Genomic DNA, 23,573 nt, shown 5'->3' with positions numbered 1-23,573 from the left:
CTCTCCACTTTTCTATTTCTAAAAGAGAAGGTAGAAGGGTTAATGGTTGTGGAGGCAGGCAGGTGGAGTGAAAGCTTTGACCTTTCCAAGATGTTAATCATTGAGGGGCTTACTAGTAACCGACTAGGCCAAAGTAATGGGGCCCATTATATGGTTACTGATGTATTATAGATAAGAGGAGATTGTGGTCTAGGGCTCTGAGGCAGCTTGGTGGAGAACTGAGTGACCATATTTCTATTCCCTTCTTCCTGGTCCATGAGTTATCATTAGGATTCGTCCTACTGATCTGTATTGAAATGGATAAGAGGCATTTGTAATGTAATGTAATGTAATTTGTAATGTAAGTAATGAAAGAGGGATGGACTCAAATCTAATCCTTGATTTAAAGGATAGAGGGAGGAGATTGCCTTTATATGGGTCAATATCCAGATTACCTACAGGCAAGGGGAAAGGGGGATGTTTTTACCTAGACCAAAGTTACTCTGTGTTGTTTCTTGTTATCGTCCATAATTAAGTCACTTAATTAAAGGCCTTTTTTCTTTTGTCCTGATTTATTCCATCCCCCCTTCCAAGGGGCTATCCCAAAAAATCTGGAAAAGTCTTTAGAAAAATATTTTATTTCTTAATATTTCTAGAGCAACCAAAAAGATTTTTATTTGTTTCCACAACATCCACAAGTCTCTTTAGACAATTTCTTTCTTCCTTATCAGAATTGCTTCTCTCTGTGTCTTCAGAATTTCATTCTGGAGTTTCCAGTGCCTCCTAGAACTACCCATAGTTCCCTATTCTTCTTATGCCTTCCTCAGCTCTTCCCACCTAGAAGAAAGTGAAATCAATGAGATCATTGAAGCAATGGGAGTGATACAGGGGAAAGGATACTCAATCTAGAGTCAGGGGATCTGGATTTGAGTTCTGTCACCTATTCCCTGAGTGACCTTGGGCAAGTCACAACCTCTATTGACTCATTAACCTCATCTATGCAATGGTGGACTGGAGGACTGTAAGATTTCTTCCAGCTGCTGTTGTTTTTGCCCTGGCTCTCCCACATGACTGAAATACTCTCCTCCTCACCTCTGATTCTTGGTTTCCTTGGTTTCTTTTTAACACTCAACTCAACTGCAGCTTTCTGTAGGAGACCCTTCCTTCTAGACAATCTTCCAGCTACTTGGCAGGAATCTCATATATGCCTACAGATAGATAGATAGATACATACATGCATGTATGCATCCACACATACATACATAAATACATAAATAGATATGGTTGTTCAGTCATTCCAGTTGTATTCAGCTCTTGTTGACCTCATTTGAAGTCCTCTTGACAAAGATACTGGAGTGGTTTGCCATTTCCTTCTCCAGGTCATTTTACAGATGAAGAAACTTAAGGAAACAGGGTTAAATAACTTGTCTAGGGTCACACAGCTAATAAGTGTCTGAGGCCAGATTTCAACTCAGGTCTTCCTGACTCCACACCCAACACTATCCATGGTGCTAACTAGCTTGACCAGACATAGACATAGAAATAGACATAGACATGATATGGACATAGACATGGACACAGACACAGGCACAGATGTAGACATAGACATAAACATAGGCAAAGACATAGATATGAGGTCCTCTAGGCTCTGCCTACTACCAACCCAGAACATGGAAATTTAAGTAGCCTGCTTCTAGGCATGTATGACCAAGAGGCCCTTTCCCCTTACATTTACATGTTGTTTCTGTCATTAGGGCTTAATCTTCTTGAAGGCAGGGCTATTTTTGTCTTTCTTTGTATCCCAAAAGCTCAAACAGTGCCTGGCACATAGTAAGTGTCTAATAAATGCTCATTGATTGACCAGTTGATTGAGCTTTGGTCTCTCCCTTTTTCTCTTCTCATCTCTCTTCCCCTCCACCCATCCCTCTTCCTCTCTACCAGCCAAGCAAGGGCATTTCTCCCATTAGAGATTCCTTAGAGATTTCAAGTTTAGCATGATTGGTTGGTTGGTTGCCCTTCGTCTTTGAAGAGGACCAAAATGACATCACCATTGTAAAGTGAAATTTCAGTGTGTCCAACTGTGTCTGAGCAAACCAATATGAGCTCAGAATGCTCTAACACAGGTTGGACACAGATAGTCCGTGTGAATATTTGGGGTGGATAACCCAAATTTGCACATACTATGTTTACTTTGTGCTGTCTCAATTCTGCTTTGCTCAAAGACTACAGCACCCTTTCTGGTGTGGGCACGCCATGCTGAGCAGTCCTGTGCTAGTGTCTCCCATGTTACGCAGTCAAATCCAAAGTTCTTGAAAGAGACCTTGAGAGCGTCTTTGTATTGCTTCTTCTGGCCACCATGTGATCACCTGCCCCATGCGAGTTTTCCATGAAATAGTCTTTTCGGCAAGCATATATTTTGCATTTGAACAACGTGGCCAGCCCATCAGATTTGCGCTTTCTGAAGCATAGTTTGAATACTTGGGAGTTCAGCTCAAGCAAGGACTTCAGTGTCTGCTATCTTATCCTGCCAGGTGATCCTCAGAATCTTCCTAAGACAGTTCAAATGGAAGTGATTCAGTTTCCTGGCATGGCGCTGGTAGACTGTCCATATAGCAATGAGGCCAGCACAATGGCTCTGTAGACCTTTAGTTTGGTAGTCAGTCTAATACCTCTTCTCTCCCAAACCTTTCTTTGGAGCCTCTCAAACACTGAGCTAGCTCTGGCAATGTGTGCATCAACCTCATTGTCAATGTGTACAACCCTGGAAAGTACACTACCAAAGTAAGTGAACTTATCCACAACATTCAGAACTTCTCCATTTGTTGTAATTGATGGTTCCATGTATGGATGGTGTGGTGGTGGCTGATGGAGCACCTGTATTTTCTTGGTGTTAATTATTAGGCCAAAATTAGCACAGGCAGCAGAGAATTGATCAGCATGAAGCAGGACCTCAGAGAGCTTCCAGGTTCACCCATCCATCTTTAAATATCAATCGTGTTTTAAGACCATCTTAAAACCTTCAGAGATAGGTAAGTCCCTTCTTGGACCCTTAGTTGTGGTAAGGATCCCTGACACCTCTCAGGGCTGTAGTGAGGATCAAAGAGAAAAATATGAGAAGAACCTTTTAAAAATCTTAAACTGCTCTCTCTTGATATCAATGCCTGCCACAAGTCACCAACATCCCAACATCACCAACCAACAATCTGCAACCTCACCATTCTACTTAAGTACGTGTCCATTAATTATTAGGAAGTGCTTCCTTAAATCCAGAAAAAAATGTGCTTCTTTCCCACCTTCCTAGTTTCAGCCACTGGGTCCAAGCATAAAGCCTGATCCTTTTCTCACCATCCTAAAATTGGATTCCTTGTGGGCCTTTCAGATGATGAATCTGAGTTTCCACCATTTTATGAATGAAGAAACTGAGCTTCAGAGCTGTTGGATAACTTGGCCGACACCAAGGGAGGGAGGATTCTCATGTCTCTTGCCCCCCAGTTAGGGGTCCTATCCACCTCCAGCCCCACCTTTTGCCTGTGTGGTATAATAAGGGACTCTGCTCCCTTTTCCTTGGTGACACCAAATAATGTCCCTTGACCAAGACTAGGAAGGCAGACGACAAGGAGGACTCTGGGCCAAGCCAGGGGCGTTGACCCCGGATCCCTATTTATAAGCCAGGTTCCTGAGCCTGCCACTTAAACACACATTCCTGATAACTGAATAATCTCTGGCAAAAAGCAAAAAATAGCCTTGTGGCGGCGGCGGGCGGGCGACCACAATTGCATGGCTGGATGTGAGCACACAGGGAGACACGGGGCCTCTGATGGGACAGGACAGGATGGATGGAATGGGCCAGGCTAAGGGCTGGGAGGTGGGGGGAGGGGCTCAAATGGGACAGTCAGTATAGCGAGTTAAATATAGCTTCTCTTACTTGGCCCATCTTCCAGCCTCTGCACGAAGCTCCTTCCGGCTCTGTCCCATTCTTTCTTTCCCCAAAGGAAGGCAGAGCCAGAGGTCTGCGGAGAAGAGGACTGGATGGCGGCGAGGTTCCTAGAGAATTGGATGCTTGGCCTAAATTGGGTTAGGGACAAATGAGGACCCAGTGCCCCCTGGAGGCGGAATCCTGGACTGAGAGAAGAGAGGTGACACTTTCCAGCCTCACAAAAGCCTAGATCCTAGACTGGAAGCTGACAGGGACCTCAGAAATCAAATAGTCCAATTCCTGCATTGTACTGGGGGAAACTGAGGAACAGAGAAAGGAAGTAACTGACCCAAGAGCAGCCAGGTTTCCAAAAAGGGCATCCCCCTCCCATTGTCAATGGAAGTGGTCCTAGCCCTTAACTACAGGAATTTTGAGAAATTAAATCCTCATTTCCCCACCAAACCCCAGACTCCACCCCTGGGAGCTGGAAGGAGACTCCTCAGGGCCAGCCCTTCTTCTCAGCAGAGATTGAGTACCTCCATTGAGAGAGCACAGACTGGGGGTAAGAATCAGGGCTAAGATGGCTGGGAGAAATCCTGGACCTCCTAAGTCCTGAGTAGAGTTTAGTCCTGCTGGGTAGGACTTCCGTTCTTATGGCCTCCCCCAAAGATTTGGCATTGTAGGATTTCAGAGCCAGAAGGAGCCTCACTGCAAAGCTGGTCCCATTTCCATTTTACAGATGAGGTAACTGAGGCCCAGAGAAGACAGAGACTTTCCCATGATCATCCAGCAAGGTTGGGGCAGAAGGAGAATAAGAATAACTTCACGTATATTTTGTGCTTTTTCACTTAATGTATGTATTTTACACTGACTTAAATTCAACACCTCTACTTTAGGTATGTATGGGCACTATTGGCATTATTCCTGCCCATTTTAAAAATAAAGAAATTGAGATTCTGGGAACTGATTTCCCCGTAATCAAAAAATCACATTTAGAGCTGAAATCATTGTCAGAGTTTCCTTCTTCACAAAATTACAGAATCTGAGAGTTGGACAGTACCTGAGCAATCTCCCTGCCCAACCCAGAGAGGGAAGTCATCCCCATTATAACATACCTAGCAAGGTCATCTGTCCAGCGTTGTCTGAACACCTCTAAGGAACAGAACTGGGTCAGATCACCTCTTTTTTGGAGGAGGAAACTGAGGCTCTGGGGGCTATGTGGCTTTTCCAATGTCAGAGGATCATATTTTTTAAAGCTGAAGGACCTTTCAGGGTCATCGAGTTCATCCCCTCATCTTACAGAAGAATGAACTTAAGACACAAGAGAGGAAGGGACTTGTCCAAGGTCACCCAGGCAGTAAGTGGTAAGACCAGTATTCAGACCCAAGTTCTTAGACTACCAATCCAGAGTTCTTCCCATCTCTCTTAGGCACTTTTCTTAACCCAGTCCATAGATAGATGTTGGAGCTAAGACTTGGTACAAGGTCTCCAAAGCTCTTCCTATTTCTAGGTGTCTAAGAGGTCATGTGTGTTAGGGACAAGGGCGTCCTTAAAGCAATGCCTTCCAATATGAGAAACAAAAAAAGTGGTGCTATGGTCTCACCATCTCCAGGAGGCACATAGTAGGTGGTTAATAAATGCTTAGTGACTGTATGACTACTGGAGAGAGAGAAAGAGAGAGAGAGAAATGAATGGATAGATAGATAGATAGATAGATAGATAGATAGATAGATAGATAGATAGATAGATAGATGATAAGGATATAGGTCATATAAATAAAATAGATATAGAGACAGAGAGTGAAAGAGATAGACAAATATATAGATCAAATTAGAGCTAGATATACCAGACCTGTAGTCCAGGAAGTACCCATGACCGCTGAGGGGCACTAGTCTGGACTCAGGAAGTCCTGTTTCAGCCTGACTTCTAAAAGAAAGGATCGGCCTTTTTCTCACCCTCTAAATTAGCAATACTGAGTTTTAGCTCATTCCTAGGGACCGCCCAAAAGGAATGAACAGAGTCCCTCCCAGAAACACAAATCAGGGATAGGACAGCTACTTATGTCTCCATCACAAAAGAAATGATTAAAACACAAAGACTCCTAAGCAGCCATGGACAAATGTTTAAAACGTGAAATGGTAGCCCATGACTACTCTTAGATTCTTCCTGGAGGTTAACATTTAAAATATTAAAATGTGAAATTCTTGGTGGAACTACCCCATGATTCTGTGTTAGCTGAGCAGATTCACCCAGTATCAACTAACAAGCTAAGACAAGGGTTGGGCTTCTCGGACATTCTATCGGCACAGTATGTTGTGGTGGCTGTTATCTTCTCCTCCAAGAAGTCATTTCACAGATCATATATCCCTTTGGGTATTCAGCACCCAGGAATCCGGGAGCTGCTGGTCTCTCAAGCTCCCTAGAAATACCTTCCTCACTATTGACATGTGGTCACCCCTGCTAAGGGAAAGATACAAGATGACATTGCTGTGTGCGTGCATTGTCACAACAGCTGCTAGAGAGGGGGAGGGGGAAGGGGAGAGAGCACCTTTCCTACCCCTACCCCCGCTACAAGATCAAAGGGGAGCTAAAGGGTCCCAAGCCACAAATTCAATATGAGCAGTACGGAAGCTATCTCTCCTAATAAGCTTCCTGAGTTATCTGTTCAATCCTTTCGACCTCCACCCCTGTCACAAAAACCAAGGGACCCCATATCATCCAGAATCAAAGGCCCTTTGGTGCTGAGCAAGATTAGACATGGAATGTCTCTAGAAGGAAGCCCCAGGTCAAGAAGAGATGCTGTAGTTTGTGAGTACGACCTGCCAGTGGGCCCTGGCATTAGAAAGGTTTCACTGAATCTCATTTCTTCAGGGTTTAAGGTGATCTCTCTGTGGAGGAAACTACTCCTTCAGGCTCCTATTGCCCCCTTCTCGCTTCTCCCGAGGGATCCTCTCAAAGCCCTGGGCCTCCTGGGGTTTCCTCAGTGGGGTTGGGGCAGTCTTCAGTGATGGTGAGACAGATTCCCAAGGACCAGGCTGCAAACAGTAGCTTTTGATTCATACCCCGCCCAATCCAGAAAATGATCCCCAAACTCAGGAAACAGACTTCATTTAATACTCTTCTCCATTCTCTCCCCCCACCAATACTGAGAATTCTGTGGGTAGGGGGTAAGGAATGAGGGTGATAATCATTCCTCAGGAGTCCAGTTGTCTGCTTTCCCCAAAGCAGGCTGTGCCCCACTTCAGTCCTCTGCTTATATTACAGGTGACAGTGAAGGCTTGTGCCCAAGGACGTGGAGTTGGGAAGGTGGCCCAGGACTGAAGCCTTCAGTCTTGGTAACAGAAACCACTGCAGGGGGAGGGAGAAAGAGCAGAGGGGAAGCAGAGGGGGAGGAAAGAAAGAGAGAGAGAGAGAGAGAGAGAGAGCACTTTAATAGAGATCTTCACAATGCTCAGAGTCCTGCCTTTTCTCTCAGCCTCAAATAATTCTCTCCCCCCCCCACTTCTTCCCTCCCTCCCTACTTCCCCTTCCTTCTTTCCTTCCTCCTCCTCTTCTCCTTCTTTTCCTTCTCCTCTCCTCCTCCTCCTCCTCCTTCTCTTTCTTCTTCTTCTTCTTCTTCTTCTTCTTCTTCTTCTTCTCCTTCCTCTTCTTTTCTCGCCTTTCTCCTCTCTCTCTCCCTCTTTCTCATGTGTCCTCACTCACGCATGCCAGTATATACATACATAGACACACATTCAAAAACACAGGATCATAGATTTTTGAGCAAGAAGAGACTTTTGAGTCCCTCAAGTCCCACCTGCTCATTTTACAAATGAGGAAACCCAGACCCAGATTGGTTAACAGACTTGCTCAAGGTCACATGGGTAGCAGGTAGCTGAGCCTGGATTTCAGCTCGGGAACTGGGACTCCAGGTTCAGCCCAATTCCTCTGCACCTGGATGCCTCCAGGACTACACACACATTCACACAGGCATAGAAAGTTAGAGCTAGAAGAAACCTCAGCCAGCCATGTCATTCAACTCACACCCCAAAGGAGTGACTCTTGGCAGCATCCCAGACAAGAAGCCTTGCATTCTACCTGAGGACCTCAGAGAGGGGTCCAGACTTCCAGGAGTGGAGCATCACACTTTGGGACGTTGGGGCTGACATTGAGCCTCCAGCGATCTCACACATCCTCATGTGTGCACACAGATCTTCACCTGGGAATGGCAAAGTGTTCACACAGGGTTCCACAGAAATCCTCTGACCGACAGGCACACACACACACACACACACACACACACACACACACACACACATGCACACACACACACACACACACAGAGTAAGTCGATCTTCAGCAAGGTCCAACTCTGATGGGTACCTGGCTCTTGAATCAAGGCTATAGGAGAGGCTAGAGAAGACCTAGCAGTATATCATATTGGAGACAATGTTCCATTAGGAGTCAGAGACCCTGGGTTCAAATCTTGGCTTTGCCTGTCATTCTTCATGTGACATGAGACAACTCACTTCCTCATCTGGACTTCAGGCTGCTTGTCCATAAAGTAGTGGGACTGGGTTAGATGGATTAGAGAAACCCTTTCCATCTCCAAATCTCAGAGGTGGCCCCTGCCCTCAGTCAGCTTATGGTCTCCCCAAGGCAACGAGAGCTCTCCTGGTGTCTTAGAAAGATTATTGTTTGTACTTCATTCTCAAAGAGGACAATGAAATCTGGAGGGTGATGTCTTGACTTAGGAGTGAGTTGGATTTAAATGAGGCAGAGCTATGCGGAGTCATCAGCTTCGCTCTCTCCTGCAGACTGGAAAGTGACTGCCTCTGTTCTGCTGCTAACTCCTTTCACTTTCTGGTCCTAAGTTTTCTCATCTGTAATATGGGTGGTTGCGGGGAGAAGGAATTAGAATAAGAGGTAAAATTCTTCCAACATTACTTGATCCGTCAATATTTCCAGGCTCCTCTTGAAACTCTCTCCTCCCATGTGAATAACTAGGAGTCTTACTAACTCGGAGGTCCTCTCCAAAGACAAGAGTCAATGGAGATTTGAGTAGGCCCACCAACTGAAATGGGTATGTCCCTCAGGCCCTAATTCAGGCAGAGCCAAGGCTCTTGGCCAGATCAAGCCTCACCAGGCTTGCCCCCTCCTCCTCTAACCGGTCTCCAGACCCATGATCAGCCACAGACCCCAACACTTGGGTGTGGATGCTGGCCGTGGGCAAGGAAGGTGGATGCAAGTCCAGACTCTGTGTCAGCAGAGAGGTGACAGCTCCCTTCATCGGCCAGACCGCCTCCCCTCCCAGCTGTCCAGCTGTGGGGAACATCTGGTGGGTTGCCTTTCACTTCTCACTCCCATGTTCTGTCATCACTCAAAGCATGCAGATTCAGAGAAAGGCGCTGCACAGATGAGTGATGTGTTTACACTGAGTTGAGGAGAGATTTCACACAGGCCACTTTGACCCTATTCCTAGGACTTGGTGAGACTGAGGTCATTGGTTTGATGTCCGTCCAGCCCAGTTAGGGTCACCCTGAGAAAAACCCCTTTGCCTCTGCCAGACCTGAGTCCCAATCCCCACTAGGCACTGAAGAGTTCAGGCACAGCCTTCTTCCTTAATAGCTTTGTTTCCCATGTCTCCCCAATTCCATTCCAGCCAAACTGACTGCACCCCCCTCACTGGAGTCATCAAGAGGAGGCAGGATGGCCCGTTCTTGGAACCTGGGGCGTGGGGCATTGAGTGGACTCAGTGACTGCTGAAGCTCAATGATGATGGTCTCTGCCCTCCCTTTCCCTCCCTCAGATGCCTTTCACTTTCTTACCTCAGTCAGTAAGTCAATAAACATTTATTAAGCATTGCCCAAGTGCCAGGGACTGTGCTAAGTGCTGGGAATACAAGTGGAAAAGAAAGATGGATCTTACCCGCAAGGAAGTGACATTCTAAAGGGGAAGGAAGAGCAAGAGGAAAAGGAGGAGGAAGAGAGAGGAGGGGGCAGAAAGTACCAGCAAAGGAACATGATGGAGAAATCTAGAGTGGGACAGCCTGAAGAGGAATGAAACATGGCTGACCTGGGCACCATGTTAAATGGAGGTTCTGGGAGGAGCTATCCAAGCAGTGCGAGGGCCCCAGGGCAGATATGTTTCTGAACTGTGAGTCCCAGGGCTTCAGATTATCTCTAAAACCCTTGCTCATACAGGTCTCTCACCCTTCAGACAAACAGAGATTTGGAAAAGACCTTAGATTAAAAAGGCCAAGGTCTCCCATTTCAACTAGGGCCATCACCAGTCATCTTGACTTACATCTGGCCACTGGACCCAGATGGCTCTGGAGGAGAGAGTGAGGCTGGTGACTTTGCACAGCCCTGCCTCACTTAAATCCAATCACTCGCAAGTCAAGACATCACCTTCCTGATGTGATTGGTCCTCTTCACAATCTCCCTCTCCACTGGAACACTATCCTTCCTCCCCTCTGCCCAGCCTTTAAGGCTCAAGCTCTCTTCTCTAGGAAGTCTTCCCTGATTTCCTCCAGCTTCTATACATGACATTCGGCCCTTAATATACACTGCCCTGAATCATTAATAGACAACAAATGTTTGTTGAATGAATTATCTTCAGTAAAAATAAAAAAATAAAAGTCATGGTATGATTTCTGAACAGGGGGATTCAGAAAGGGGCAGACACTATATCTGGATTTATCATTTCAATAGGAAGAGATGGAAAGATTATTGGGAAGGAGAGAGATATTTTCAAATATAAGGAACAGTATAAGCAAACACCAGAGGCAAGAAATCAAGATATTAGGAGACTTTTACATGAAATCCAAGGTACATGAAAAGCAATATGTAAAACAGGACTGGAAAGGTAGGTTGAAAAAATTGTTTTTAAATAAATAACTAATTTCTTAAGTTAAAAGTATTTTTTTAATTTTAAAAGAAAGATAGATTGTGGATACTAGAATAATCTTCTTTGATCACGTTATGAACCTGTGCCAGAATCTTCAATGATTTCCTAACCCTACAGAATAAACACCCAAATCCTTGGGTGTAATCACAGGAAATCAGCAAAGTTTCCAGAGCAGGGTCATAATGTGATCCAAGAGGATTGTTCCAGTATTGGTGTGCAGGACTGGTGGGAATGGAAAAGAGGCTGGAGGCAGGAAGCTATTTCAGAGAATGGCAGAAGTAGGCAATTGACTAGATTTGGGGAAGGATAAGATGATGTAAGCTTGGATAGCTAAGAAAATGGTGGTGCCATTGACAGATATGGAGAGAATGAGAAAGCAGTCAGATGTGAGCCTGGGGAGCTGAGAAAATGGTGGTGCTGTTGACAGATAAAGGGAATCAGGAAGAGATATTTTCTTTGGAGTCAGTGTGAGCTGGACAATGGAAGAGGTCTTCTGTTTTGAACATAAGATGCAGGTGGAACATCCAGGGGTAGGTGACCTGGAGACAGCAGGAGCCACTCAGCTGTATCTCAAGAGAGGTGAGAGAGGACCATTGAGAATTATTTACAAAGAGGTCTTGTCTGTAGCCATAGAAGTGGAGGAGACTGCCAAAGAAAAGAACAGAAAAAGAAGGCAGAAACTTGGAAAAACTCATACCTCCCAGAGGCAAAAGGAAAAAGAGACAGAAGCCAAGGCAGAAGAGAGAAGCCAAGGTCAGAGAGGTAGGAGGAGACCACAGAGAAAGCCAGGGTGAAATAAACCAAAGGTAGGAGAGAATATCTACAAGCAGGGAGTGCACTGTGGCATTGAAGGCTACAGAAAAGCCACTGTATATAAAGATTGAGAAAAAAGTGTGTTGATCCAGAGGAGGGCAAAAAGGATGGTGACAGAATTTGATTCAAGCCATATATGAGCAGTATATGGCTAGATCTTCAACTCCCACTTGCACTGGGCATCCAGGTCCCAAGATGGAGGCCATATTGCTACTCTGGGTTCTAGGAATAAGCCTGAGGAGCTGTATTTCATGAGTCCCCCTGATTTGCTTTGTATTGACATGTCAGCCAGACTTCAACTAGCTTTTAGAAAGAGGGTTTTACTAAAACATTATAGCAAAAATAATTATTACAACCCCTGCTCCCAACCCCAACAAGGGAACACTCTCCCCTTGTACACACAAGTCCACTTGGGACATCCAGAGTACAATGGTGGTGAGGTGCACATGTGGAGCACACTCTTCAGAAGGCCTTTCAGTCCTGGTTAATAGGAGGCCCTTTCTTAACATCATTCTATGTTTCAAGAAGTCCTTACCTTGAAGCCCATTCCTCCCTCAGATGGCCATCCTCCTGTATCCATCTGTGTTCATGTTGGGCTGCATTTGTCCTCACTGTGCCTGTCCTCTTTCCTTGTTAAATGGTTTGTCTCCTAATGGTCCAGTCCCTCTAGTATCATGGTCAATTGGGGGAAGGGAGAGGATGAGAAAGAGAGACAGAGAGAAGAAACAAAGGAGAAGATAGACAGACAGAAGGGAGGAGAGAGACAGAGGGAGGGAGGGAGAGAGAGAGAGAGAGAGAGAGAGAGAGAGAGAGAGAGAGAGAGAGAGAGAGAGAGAGAGAGAGAGAGAGAGAGAGAGAGAGAGACTCTCCTACCTCTGAAAGTGATTCCCTCTCAGGGGCTTGGCTCCAACTTTCAAATCCTCTGAACTGGAGATCTTCCACCATCCAGTTGATCTCACCTCTGGACTTTTATTTTTATACAAACTCCCAGAAGTCTGTCTGAATTTTTCCACCAATCATGTAGTATTCCTTGTGTCCATCCTGTCTTTCTCCAAAGGTAAAAGTACTGGGAGCAAGAAGGAAAAGCCATCCCTGACTTCAAGGAGCTCCCAGTCTAACGAACGAGACAACATGCAAACATTTTAGCAAAACATATAAAGTGTAAGTAGAAAATAATCTCTGAGAGGAAGTTGGGGGAAACAGCCCTTCCAATTCCATTGTATTTAACGAATGATAATGAGGAGGAGGAGGCCCATAGGAACAGAGATTGCGAGCAGCAAAGGACCCCAGATAGCCTCCAATCCACACTCATTATTACTATCATTATTTTTTAATGAAACAAGCATTTCATTCAAAGGAATCACATCGAAAAAAATCAAGCCTGGGAATTCAAGCTCAGCAAGACGGTGAGTGAGTTTTCTCCTTCTTTCCCTCCCCACAATGCCTTGCTCTGATGTCTTTAGCAGACTCCCTGACTTATCTCCGGGAGAGCACCAAGTTCAAAGATCAGATAAATTTTTTGGCAGATGGATGGGACCCTGCCTATGGCTGCCAATTGCCTGGGACTGGGGACAAGTAGGCTTCCATGCTCCAGTGGGGGAGGGAGGAAGGGCTATTTACATTTTTTGTCCAAAGTAATAAGTGGGGATGACAGTTAGATTTGGGAAGGAAAACTCCAAGAATGTGGAGAGAGTACCTTCAGCAGCAAAGCCTTGGTTTTTGCCAAGAAAGAGGATATTAAGGTGGAAGTGGAGGGGAGAAAATAAATGTTGAAAATCTTTTAGAGCACACTTTTTATCTCTAGCTCACCCCCTAGTCCATTCCTGGCTTGGGGTGAGTAGGTCTAAGGGGCCCCTGGGTGAGCTGTTACAACAAGACTGTGAACATAAGAACAGGAATCCCAAGACTGGGAATTTGGGCTGAGGAGGAAGGCCACCAAGTCCGGTGCCCAGATTCCTTCAGACAATATTCAATGTCCTGGATGTTTTCATGGGGAAGTTGCAGGGTCTCAGTAAAAGGATCTGAGAGTCCAACAGAGAAAATGAAGGATCAAGGCATAGGAGACACTGTCTCCAGAGGTCCCTCAGTAAGTATCCCTCTGCCTCCCCTTTGGCCCCCTTCTCTATTTGGTTCAAACAGAGAAGAAAGCCTCCCTAGGTCAAGTGTTGTTAATTGGGCATCCAAGAGGTCTATGGGTAGATTTCAGGAAGAATGAACATGGATAGCTAAAAAAAAAGAATATGTCTTTGTTGTCACTAACCTCAAACTGAATTTTGGCATTTCCTTCAATTATTTAAAACAATTATTCTGAGACCGGGTCTGTAGACTTCACCTAACTGTCAAAGGGGTCTACAATACACACAAGAAAGGGTTAACAACCCCTAACTTAGATCTTACTTCTCTGGACCCATAGGCATTCAGTCAGTAAACAAACATTTATGAAGCACCTACTAAGTGCTAGGCACTGCTCAAGCCCTGGCTATACAACAGCAACAAAAAAGAAAAGAGTACCTGCCTTCAAGGAGATTATAGTCTAATAGGGGGAGGGGGAGTTGGAGATCAACAAGCAAATAGTCAGGCATCTGACACCCAAGCCATGAGGTCAGAGAGCCATTTTAATATGCCCCCACTCCCAACTTCTTGAAATGTCTTGGTAAAGACAATAAACGCCTAGGAATTCTAAGTGGAGACTTAGGTCTTCATTAAGCAGCTCTTGTGAGACCTTGGAAGGCTAAATCCTTCAGGTTTGCTGACCCTGCAAAGGTGAGGGCTAATAATTCCAGTTCTTCTGCAGCACTGATTGGAGGTTTGCAATAGACAGATTTCTTTTTGTCTTTCCAAGGCCTTACGCTGCCCAGACGAACTCTCCTGGCTGCGCTTAGAGTTCTCAATGTTAGCCAAAGTAGCGGTTCCTAAAGTGGGTTAGACAGAGCCCAGCATTCTGGAAAATGGAAGGAAATGTAGATGCTGCCTTCTGAAAAAAACCCTCAATATAATATTATGCATGTATCAGAAGTATGTATCATGTGGGGCGATTCATGTCCCAACCCCTCTTCTCATCTCCACTCTGGGACCAAAATTTGGGAATGTGCCAGTATATTTCAAACTCCTAAAGTATTCTGTGGCCAGAGTCATTTCAAAAATGCCAAACTTACACACACACACACACACACACACACACACACACACACACACGTACATATAGAGCATCCCAAAAGTCTTAGTGCAGTTAGAAGTTATTAAAGCTTAATATGTGTGTCTACACTTATGTATGTCTAGAACAGTAGATAATAAGAAGGATCCTGGCACAGATAGAGTATTGGACTTACAGTGAGAAGAGCATTGATCCAAGTCCCACTTCCAGCACTTAGTAGGTGTTTCTGGTCATCCTTTGAAGCGGACTGATGATTTCACAGGGGATGTCTTGACTCCTGTGTGAATTGAATTAAAGTGAGGCAGTTCCACAAAGTCCTCACTCTCACTCTCTCTCCCAGAGTCCTCAAAGTCCAAAAGTTGACCACTGGTGATGGCCTAGGATGCAGTGGGTGCCCTTGGTGTCTTAGGTGTCTGACTAAACTCTAAGCACTCCATAGCACCTGCTTCATTTGCCTTCATGGCAATTGGACCAAATTGTTCTCATCTGCCTGTTCTATCAGGGGGAAGTCTTCACATGCTTGGAGTAGACATCCTCCTAATTCCCCGATGGGTTTGAAGCCTGGTTGCTGAGATGGTTTTACAGGGATGTGACTGCTGCACACGCTATGACTTCTTAGAGCTGCAGGTGAGAACTGGCATTCAACACAAAAGGTGGGTGAGTGGCAGCCCTCACACCAGAAGGGAATCCTCCCTGAATACACCATCCACCCCAGGGGCCATCTCTTCCATTTATTCTGTATAGAGCTGACATATTCCTAGTTAGTGATATGTTGTCATACTCTCATCCCACTCTGTCACTGGGGTGGGAACTGTTTTTGTATTTTCTTTATATCCCCAGCATTCACAGTACCTGATAAATAGTAGGTGCTTAATAGACACTTGTTGACTGGGCTGACTGATGCTGCTGCTACTCAGCAAGGATCTGTGTGATGAATGACTAACCAAGCAACCATCCAGCCTTCCTTTCAAAGACTCCAGGGATGGGGAAGTCCCCTCCTGCTCAGACTTTGGACAGCTCCAACTATTTAGATGTTTTTCCTGACCTTGAACCTAAATCGGGCTCTCTGCAAGTTACCCTCATTGCTTCTATGCTCTGGAGCCAAGCAGAATGAGCCTAATCCCCTTTCCCCAAATTATCCCTTCAAATCCTTGAGGACTGCTATCATTCCCCTCACTCTCAGCCCTCTCCAGCCTTCTCTCCTCTGACTAATGCTCAACAAGGGCGTAGATGCAAGCCCTTCTCCCTTCTGGATCCCCTGCTCTAGTTATGGTGCTAGTTATTGATGTCCTTTCTAAAATGCTGTGACCAGAACTGGACTCTGTATTTGTACAGATCCTCTTGGATGGAATGAATTCACACATGAGTGAGTGAATGAATGAATTGTAAAGTCAATCAGTCAACAAGCATCATGAAACTCTTACTGTTACTTTCCATTTATTTCTTTGTGCATTGCCTCTCCCATTAGACTATAAGCTCCACCAGGCAGGGACTGTCTTTTCCCTCTTTTTTTCTATCCACAACACTTAGTACAGTGACCATCACATTGGAGATGCTTAATAAATGCTTATTGGTCATGTGCCAAGTACTGTGCTAAACACTGGGAAGAAAAATACAAGTGGAAGGATGGCCCCTGCCCTAGAGGAACTCACATTCTGGTGGGGGAAGACAGAATATGAAAGTGGAAAAGTGAAGGAGGAGAGAAGATTCCCACATGGGGCCAGGGTAGACACTTACTAACTGCGTGACCCTGGGCAAGGTCACTAAATCTCAGTTCCTCATCTGTAAGATGAGCTGGAGAAGGAAATGGCAAACCACTCCAATATCTTTGCCAAGAAAACCCCAAATCGGGTCACAAAGAGTCAAACACAACTAAATAACTGAACAGCAGGAGCAAAATGGTAGAGAAAGTCCAGAACATGATAAGTAGAGCCTGGAGAGGAATGAAGATGTGGCTGGGCTGGGCATTTTCTTTAAAAAGGAAGGCTTTGAGCAAAACCTGCCAATCAGAAGAAAGGCCGTGGGGGCAGAATTTCTTCCAGTGCGAAAGTGCAGGGATAGAGTGAGTTTCCAGGATGAGGAGACTTCTGTGGCATTGCAGAAAAAGTTCTGGAGTCCTATGAAGGACATAGAGTGTGTGTGCCTAATTAAATTTTATTAAACACTGACCAAGGGCTAGGCATACAAATATAGGCAAGAGAGACAGTCTCTACCCTCAAGGGGTTTATATTCTAATAGGAAAATGTAACTGATAAAGGGGAACTAGAAACCAAGGGGTCTAGAGGAAGGAGAGCATTTTTGGAAGTCTGGTTCTTAGCAAGACAAGGCATCAATTTACCTCTTGAATCTGAGCAGCAGATTAAATGGATGACTGGAGTTTGGGCACCATGGTTTGGGGACAGCGACCTGGAAGCCTGGTTCTGAGAGCTATGGGTTCATCCTTTCAAAAGAGGATATGAAGTGAATCTGGTTTGATCTCTTCTTGAAACCATATGGCTTATAATGTAGCAAATGGCTCTATGACCTAGGAACCGAGTATGTTATACAAACCATGGAGATAATTGAATGAAGAAAGTGATCAAAATGGAATGGAAGGTATCGAAGAGGACTTTCTGGAGGAAATGGAGATGTTCATGGGGGAAGGCATTTCAAGGCATTCCAAGGTAAAGGAACAGTGAAAGGGAATTAATCAACAAGAACTTAGCAAGCATTTCATGTGTCAGTAATGGCAATATGTGAAGGGTGTGCTTGGAAGGAAGGGTGGTTAAACACTAGGTTGAAGACTTCAGGATTAATCCAATGGACAATAGCATTTAGCACAGTGCCTGGCACATAGTAAGAGCTAAATAAATGTTTGTTGATTGATCAGAAAAATAGGGAGTGTGTGGCTAGTTTTTGAGTGGGAGGGTTGCCATGATGGCTTCCAGAATCTAGGAAAGTTAATCTGGGTAAGTGGGGAGGCAGGGGAACCAGAAGAGGTGATAGTTTAGGTGAGTCCCCAGAAGTAGACCAGAAAGGAAATGTCACTCCATCCCACTCTTTGCAGCCCACCAATGGGTTGGGATGCTTAGCCTGGGGTGGGTGAGGGCAGGACCACTGGAGGCCTGAAGGACTTCTTAGACCTTGAGATGTGGATACAGTTCTGATAGCCTCCCCTCTAAGACTTTGCTGGTGGGATCAAAAGGCAAAGCCCAGAGATGTGAAAAGGACTGGTGGGAAAAATTGAAAACATCTTGAAGATGGCTGGGCCAGCAAAGGGTTGGAGGTGAAGGCAGAGAGGAACAGAAGTTGGAAAATTAGACTCCCCAGGAATAATAATAGCTAACATTTACATGGAGGCAGCTAGGTGGTGCAGTGGATAGAGTACCAAGCCTGAAGTCAAGAAGACCTGAGTTCAAATGTGGCCTCAGATACTTACTAGCTGTGTGACCCTGGACAAGTCACTTTACCCTGTTTGTCTCAATTTCCTCATCTGTAAAATGACCTGGAGAAAGAAATGACCATCCACTCCAGTGTCTCTGCCAAGAAAAATCCAAATGGTGTCACAAAGCATCAATCACAACTGAAATGACTGAACAACAAGCTTTACCATATTTTATCTCCTGCAATCTGCAGATCCTATTAGTCTTCCCATTCTATAGATAAGGAAACTGAGGCTCAGATTGCTAAATATCTACCCAGAGTCATACAGTTGCAGAATTTGAACCCAGATCTTCCTGGAATTGTCTTCATCTCTGTCTCCAGGATTCCCTGGCTTCCTTCAGATCTCAGCTAACATCTGACCTTCAGAAAGAAGCCCTGTCTAGTCCCTGATACACTTCTTATACACTTTAAGAAGCCCCTCCATGTCAGAATTATAATAACTCGAAGCACACACAACCACTCCTTTTGACTTCTGCCATTTCCCTGGAAAGACTCACATTTGGATCCCACCTCTGTGCCAGGGCTAGCCCTATCACCGCCCAGTTCAACCCCTGGTTGGCCACTCCCAGTATGGGGAAGTGACTTGTCCAAAGGCACACTGGGATTTGAACCCAGGACTTCAGACTGTAAATGCAGCCCTCTTTCCACAGCATTGTGGTCACAGTGGTTGCCAGTCACAATAGACCTTTATAGTGGACAAAAGATCTACATAAAATACTTCCACGGTCCTCCTCACAGCCACCCTGTGAGGTAGATACCATTGCACTCCCTATTTGGCAGATGAGAGGCAGCATATGTAGGGGCCAGAGAGCTCTTCTTTCTGAGGACACGGCCCCTCTGAATGATCCTGATTAAAGCGCAATCTCCCTTCCCTCCTTATTGTCTCTTGTTCAGTCGTTTCAGTCAGGTCCAACTCTTGGTGAGCCCATCTGGGGTTTTCATTTCAGAGGTACTGGAGTGGTCTTCGATTTGACAGATGAGGAAGCTGAGGCAAACAGGGTGAGGTGACTTGTTGAAGGTGACACCCCTAGGAAGTGTCTGAGGCCTGATTTGAACTCAGGAAGATGAGTCTTCCTGACTCTAGGCAGCTTTCTAAGACTATCCCTTACAGAGAAGGATCAGTCTGCATTGTAGAAGGAGCTTCCTCAGCTGAGAGCCGTCTGTCTGACTCAGACAACAGACAGAACCTCTACACTTGTCCTTTACAGATGGGAAAATGAGCCCAAGCAACTTGCTGGAGTCACAGGGAAATATCAGAGGTAAAATTTGAACCCTGTTCCTCTAACTCCAAGATCCAGTAGTCCTTCACCTTTTGATCCCTAAAGGATTGAGGGAGGGGCCCAGCTTCCCATGAGCTGTGCCATGCATCAGGGCTACCAGCCCAGAGCCTGCTCTGATGGCTCCCAGGCCTGGTTTCTGACCAGGAGGTCTGGTTATGGCTCACTAACAGCATTCTGGAACAAGGAATGCATTCTTGTTTCTGGAGGAGCTTGATGAAGGACATGGACTCAGGATGGGAAAGTCTTCATGCTAGGAAGTGAATAAGGACGGATCGACAGCAGATCTTCATCTCTGATACTCTTTGAACAGCAGGGCCATTAGAGGAGAGAAATTCTCCAGCCCTTCTTAGATTTAAGAAAGGAAAATTCTTATGTTGTTGTTCAGTCATGTCCTACTCTCTGTGACCCCGTTTGGGGTTTTCTTGGCAAAGATACTGGAGTGGTTTGCCATTTCCTTCTCCAGCTCATTTGACAGATGAGGAAACTGAGGCAAGCAGGGTTAGGTCACACATCTAGTGCCTGAGGTCAGATTTGAACTCCAAATCTGATACTCTATCCACTGTACTATTTACCTGCCCAAACCGGGCTGGTTTTCAAGTGTTCTTGAAAAAACAGTGAGAAAGAATGCGGAAGCCCTAGTATGGGAATTTTAAGAGAGATTGGTAGAGGCAGGAAGACCTGTACATCTGCCTGCTCTGGTCTTCTGCTCTGTGGCATTCTTATCATTCCCTCTCAGTCCCCAGTGGCCTGGCAGGCAGCATCCATCACCTTGTCAAGTCTAGTCTCAGGTCTGGGGCTGCATTTTTAATGTTGCTTCAGATGGAGAAGCTTTGGGCAATCTGTTTCATGCATGTATTCTAATCTCCATCACCTCTCCTTTAAAACAAGGATAGGTGGACCCGATGGTCCTTCGAGATCTCTTGAACTGGGGTGGTAGAGTAGACAGAATGTGGAACTTAAGAATCTCAAATAATGATTCTAACACTTCCTACCTCTGTGACCTTGGGCAAATTGCCTAACCTCTCTAGGACTCAGTTCCTCATCTGTAAAATGGGTGTGTTGATTTAGACTATGGATTCTTAATTTGGAATCCACAAGTCATCAAGGGGTTCATGGATAAATTTCAGGGAGTCTATGAACTTGGATGGGGAAAAATTATGTCTTTATTTTCACTAATTTCTAAATAAAAATTAGCATTTATTTCAATTATGAATTTTAAAAATGTATCCTTCTATGCCTGATCATGGCGGTGCAGGCCTACAATCTCAGCAACTGGGAGAGTTCGAAGTTGGCAGGTCTTTAGAGCTCAGGGTTCTGAGCTGTGCTGGGGCTAATACCCACAGGCTAAGGCCAACACTAACATGGTAAGCCCCTGGGAGTGGAAGGCCACGAGGCCCCAGTCTAAAGGCTCCAAAATAGCCTCCCTACCAGTGGTTCTGCCCCCAGTTCTTATTGGGGAGAAATGAAATGCCCTCCCTCTTCCCCATCCTGACAAGGGACCCATTGAATCTTTAGTCTGGCCCATCAGATGTGTGCACGTGTATGGGGAGGGGCAGGAATGGATTAAGGGGCCCACTTCCCCTGAGGCCCCACCTCTCCAGAGCTGGGCCTTTCCCCCTGCCCTCATCTCCCCAGAACCAGAGGGGCCCCCAACACCCAATCATCCACCCAGCAGTGTTTCTGCCCCCGCCACCCACCGCCAGAGAACACAGCTGTCCAACCAGCAGTTTTATGGAAGGGGTTGGGCTCTGGTGCCCCAGCTTTAAACACTTGATGTCTTCCAGGTGTGGGGTGGAGGGGGCCTGGAACCCAGGCAGCAGCTGGTTGGGGCAGGTGTCAGCAACAGCTGTGGCTAGCAGGCTGGAAACCATTCTGAGCTGCTAATGAACTTGGGTCTTAATTAAGGCACAGAGGGCAGAAGGGACATGGAGAGGCAGGGACTCACCCATCTGGACCCTGGGGATTTGGAGGCAGTGGGTTTGGGGGGATGGGAAGGTGGGTCTCTGAGTAGCAACTATTGTAGCCTGCTGAGGGACAAGGGCAGGGTGGAGAGATGGTTTCCTGGACGCTTAGAACCATGGTCTAGTCCAAAGACACAAGAGAGAAAAAGACCAAGAGATAAAAACAAAAATTCAAAGTAAAAGAGAAAAAAGACTAGAAGGGGCACTCCACCTGACTCATACCACTAGGTTAAAATCAGCTCCAAAAGATCTTTGTGGAGAGGTCCCCATTTCTGGAGTTTCCTGAGTTTGATGAGATACCACCTTCTGATTTGATAGATTCCATGATTCAACGAAGAGACTTGATGTCAAAGGGGCTAGGTTCAAATCTCACCCCAGCTTCTTACTGACTGTGTAACCTGAGACAAGTCAGTTGACGTCTCTAGGACTCAGTTTCCTTATCTCTAAGATGAGAGTATTGGAAGAGCTATCCTTGAAGGTCCTTCCTGGCTCTAAATCTATGATCCTACGATGGGGGAGAAAAAGTCTATCTGCAAGAGCATCTGTCTGATGGGGTGGTGAGGAAAACACAAGCCCTGCCCTCAGGAAGCCTCTGGTCTGACAGAAAAACTGTCCCTGAAGAGCCTGTGGTCTTACAGTTAGGGCTAGCACTGGGGTCAGCGGGTGATGACCTATAGCTAGAGTCTGACCTTGCCCTTCTACAAGAAACAGGGCTGGTCACTAGCCATGGGCTGTGGGCACTTGTGAGTATGGGTATGAGTGACAAAGACAATTAAAGATGCTGACCTATCCCAGTTAAACTGCTCATGGAGCTTTCTGGCCTCAGACTGGGCCCCTGGACCACCTGCATCCCCTCACCATGTCCTTTAGTCTTTACCATAAAAACCGAGGAGTGGGAAGACTCAGATCCCCTGGTCATAGCATCTCCTCCAGCAAAACCACTGAAAAACTGAAATCAGAGGTGGGGAGCCAGGTTAAGTCAGGCATTAAGCAGGACCAACCAAAGTGGGCAACTGACCGCTCTGGGAAGGAGCATGGAAATGTGAGTGAGCAGATCTGAGTTTGAATCTCACCTTTGCCACCTGACTGCCTGTATGGCCTTGGGCCAGTCATTCCTCCCCTATCAAATGATAGAATTGAACCAGAAGACTCCCCAGATCCCTGCTAGCCCTAAGATCCTGGATTTGAATGATTTGGCCTCAGAGCTCAGAACCACGATTAACCCTGTGCTGGAACAACTCAGATAAGAACATCAATATGATGAGATGCTTAGCAAGTTTGCAGACGACACAGATGACACAGGAAAGTCAGAATCTCAACAGGCTGGAGCATTGGGCTCAACTGAGTAAGATGAAATCCATCAGAGTCAAATGTAAAGACTTTCAGTCAAGCAGGAAAAAAATCAGTCACAAGTATTAGATGGAGGAGGGGTGGATAAGCAAGAGCTACTCTGAAAAAGGTCTGGGGGTTTTAGTAGACCACAAGCTCGATATGAGTCAGTAGAATGATGTGGCAGTCAAAAAGGCTAATATAATCATGGGCTACATTAAGGGGAGTATAGGAAGGGATAGTCTCACTGTCCTCTGTCTTTGTCATACTTCATAATAATCCTAATAACTAACCTTTACGTAGCACTTTAAGGTTTGAAAGGACCTTTACAAATATTATCCCATTGGATCCTCACAACAACCCTTGGAGGTGGGTGTTATTATTAGCTCCATTTTACAGATGAGGAAACTGAGGTAGGCACAGGTAAGGTCACGCATGCTTTCAAAAGGACATTGATAAGCCACAGTATATCCAAAAGAGGGAAGCCACCAGAGCTTTCTGTTGGAATTTTCCTTCCAAGCTGATATCAGACCATCAATGCTTTCTCTCTCCACCCATCCAGTCAGTTTGAAATTCACTGAATTGTACCAGCCTCTAGCCCACATCTCTCCATCTTTCCCACAAGATATTTTATCAGCTTTTCTGATAACCCCCAGAATATCTTCCTGATCCAGAGCTTGGCACAGTGCCAGGTACAGAATAGATGATTCATAAATACTTATTGATTCATTTATCATTCAGTTTAATAACCCTATCAGATAAGGAAATGAAGTTAGACCCGTTCTTGGTGAAGCCTTGTTGGCTCTAGTTGCTCACCATTTCCTCTACAT

At 45.6% G+C, this 23,573-nt stretch overlaps 1 long non-coding RNA gene across 1 annotated transcript; it reads right to left on the bottom strand.

The window, feature by feature from the left end:
- Positions 1-601: 601 nt before the first annotated feature.
- Positions 602-20,734, bottom strand: LOC140502828 (uncharacterized). Its single transcript, XR_011966713.1, has 3 exons — positions 14,926-20,734; positions 12,470-12,662; positions 602-816 (listed from the first exon to the last, which is right to left on the bottom strand). It is a non-coding gene; the product is annotated as an uncharacterized lncRNA (long non-coding RNA).
- Between the last annotated feature and the right edge of the window lie 2,839 nt (positions 20,735-23,573).

This window comes from Notamacropus eugenii, chromosome 1 (genome assembly GCF_028372415.1).
Source record: "Notamacropus eugenii isolate mMacEug1 chromosome 1, mMacEug1.pri_v2, whole genome shotgun sequence".
Lineage (NCBI taxonomy): Eukaryota > Metazoa > Chordata > Mammalia > Diprotodontia > Macropodidae > Notamacropus > Notamacropus eugenii.
Note: the sequence above shows the minus strand (reverse complement) of the source record. Positions and strands in the feature narration are given on the sequence as shown.